This window comes from Schistocerca cancellata, chromosome 1, assembly GCF_023864275.1.
Source record: "Schistocerca cancellata isolate TAMUIC-IGC-003103 chromosome 1, iqSchCanc2.1, whole genome shotgun sequence".
Lineage (NCBI taxonomy): Eukaryota > Metazoa > Arthropoda > Insecta > Orthoptera > Acrididae > Schistocerca > Schistocerca cancellata.
The window spans coordinates 732,737,315-732,740,080 of record NC_064626.1 but is presented as its reverse complement, the minus strand read 5'-3'; the positions used below and the strand labels follow the sequence as shown (position 1 = coordinate 732,740,080).

Genomic DNA, 2,766 nt, shown 5'->3' with positions numbered 1-2,766 from the left:
GTTGTGGGCCAGCATTCTGCACCATACGAAGCAAGAGGGCACGTTGCAGAGCGGTATATTTTCGACTTGAGTCTGTCTGAAATCTTATCAGAAAGCAAACCAGTCATTGTCCTTCGTGTAAGCCATGCATTACTAAAATAATTTGTGATCTCAGGAACGAGTGAGCATCGGCCGCTGTTTCTGAAATCCAAAGAACTTGAATATGTTTGTCTTTTACATATCTCTACCATCGATCTTGAATGTATTCATATTATTTGCATCTGTTGGCAGGTATTTAGCTTTTCTTTTTACATTGATACGTAGTTCGGATTGTTCAAGGCTTGGGCTTGTTAATTTAAGGTCATCCTTGCCTTTCCTAGCCAGCGAAACGTTATCAGCAGTGCACAGGGAGTTAATTTCCGAAGATTCCTGGTGACTGTAACCATTATTATGATGAAGAGAAGTGTAGAAAGAGCAGATCGTTGATGGACGCCTACAGAAACAGGGAAGTCATCTGATTGTCCCGCAGCAGAAAGCACTCGTATTTAGGGTTGTGGTACAGCAGCCGGACTATGCTTCCCGGTCAAAAGCATTTTCCAGGCCCAGACAAGCGAAGTGAAGACGCCTAGACTTCCGACACTGCCCCTCAATAAGCAGGTGAGCTACATAGTAGTAATCACACAGCCTTTCACGAAGTCACGCCGTCCGGGGTGGCCGAGCAGCTCTAGGCGCTACAGTCTGGAACCGCGCGACCGCTACGGTCACAGGTTCGAATCTTGCCTCGGACATGTATGTGTGTGATGTCCTTAGGTTAGTTAGGTTTAAGTAGTTCTAAGTTCTAGGGGACTGATGACGTCAGAAGTTAAGTCCCATAGTGCTCAGAGCCATTTGAACCATTTTGAACGAAGTCATACTGACTCCTGGCGATAGACAACCTTGCATACGGCATACGCGTACATATAAAATATGCATGTAAAGATTAAATACACTGATTAATGACGGGTATACCCTTGATGAAACTGTGGTTTAATTAAACTGACAGATATACCTCTGAATGTATGAATGAGTAAATAGATAAATGAATGAGTGATCCATTTGAGATAATTCATGAGTTGTTCCTGAGAACCCCCCCACCGTCGGCCCAAAAGCGTTTTTCACCATTCTTTACTGTCAACAGCGGACTAAAACACAGTTGCGGATTCCAAGTCGTCTATGAACAGCAAATGGGTATAATTTTGACTAACTCAAACCCTCAGCTGCCGACAGGTGTTGTTGGTATACCTCGATGTGGACAGCTGAAAATCTGTGCCCCGACCGGGACTCGAACCCGGGATCTCCTGCTTACATGGCAGACGCTCTATCCATCTGAGCCACCGAGGACACAGATGAATACGGCGACTGCAGGGACTTATCCCTTGCACGCTTCCCGTGGGACTCACATTCCCAACTGTCCACAATTCTACATATGTAATGTACCTTATAGACATTTGCCCATTCACTCATTACTCGCGCACGCTTTGGCGATTCCCGTAAGAGTTTGGGCAACGAGTGCGCATTCGCACACACGAAGGTCAATGGCTGGGTAGCCTTTAACTATATATATGAGGACAGTAACTGTTCTCGAAAGAACAGATTACTGTTGTTCACCGTGCAGCTTTTCCCTGGAATAAATGATGGCTAACTGAAACCCTCAGCTGCCGACAGGAGATCCCGGGTTCGAGTCCCGGTCGTGGCACACATTTTCAGCTGTCCACATCGAGGTATACCAACAACACCTGTCGGCAGCTGAGGGTTTCAGTTAGTCATCATTTATTCCAGGGAAAAGCTGCACGGTCAACAACAGTAATCTGTTCTTTCGAGAACAGTTACTGTCCTCATATATATAGGGTATAATTTTTACGATAATTTTTAAGATTTCGCTCTCGAACAACCTTGGAAATTTGCTAGATTTTTTATTTATTTCTGAGATACAGAGTTTCAAAATTATCCTACCCGCGCACTTAAAATGCGATGTGAGACGGAAAAGCAGTTTATAAAGTGACGTAGCACTGAGCAATACGATGTAAAGTGTCCCCGTTATCATCAGAAGGGTTCTGGGAATACCACGTTGTAGTTCTGAAGCATATGCTAAATGTTTGTGCTAGTGAAATCCAGTCTGAGGCGTAAAATTAGTTTTGAGTTAATACAATTTCACTTAAGTAAACTATTAAAATTTTACTGACCCGTCAAGATCTTTTCGTAAGAAACCCATGTCCTGCTGTGGTGGGAAAAGGGATCAGCGGAGAAATGTTCTTATCGGAGCAGAAAATGCGAATATACTCCTCTTTATTGATAGATTCTGGCTGAAAAGTGGAGTAACAGATATTCATCATTTGGTTTTGTAGCTCCTTTACCGTGTTTACAGTTAAAATTTTAGGATGTGAGGTCCGCCTATTAAGCAAAACACCGTTTTTTTCAAGTACCCAAACATGTTTCAGCACTACTGTGCCATTATCATTGGGTTTCCGTTTTATTTAATCTGTAATGTGCAGACATTCCTACTAAATGATTACAAAATTGTGTGGATATTTAGCTCAAACAATAGTTCATTTCTTTTTGTTAGTACCTTTACACTTGGTGTGCATGATTTTTCAGGACCACTTGCGTATTATTTATTACAGGTAGCTTGTCATCTGCAATCGGTTTTGTTGGGAGTTAACCTATCATCCAAACGTAATTTAGTTTGTCGCGATATTTCGCGCCTATATTCGTTTTTACTTACGTTTTCGTGTGGAAAGCCCTTTTATT

The 2,766-nt window shown here is 42.6% G+C and overlaps 1 non-coding gene across 1 annotated transcript; it reads right to left on the bottom strand.

Annotated features, from left to right (window-relative positions):
* Positions 1-1,285: 1,285 nt before the first annotated feature.
* On the bottom strand, positions 1,286-1,359 carry Trnat-ugu (transfer RNA threonine (anticodon UGU)). The gene has a single exon. It is a non-coding gene; the product is annotated as a tRNA-Thr (tRNA).
* Between the last annotated feature and the right edge of the window lie 1,407 nt (positions 1,360-2,766).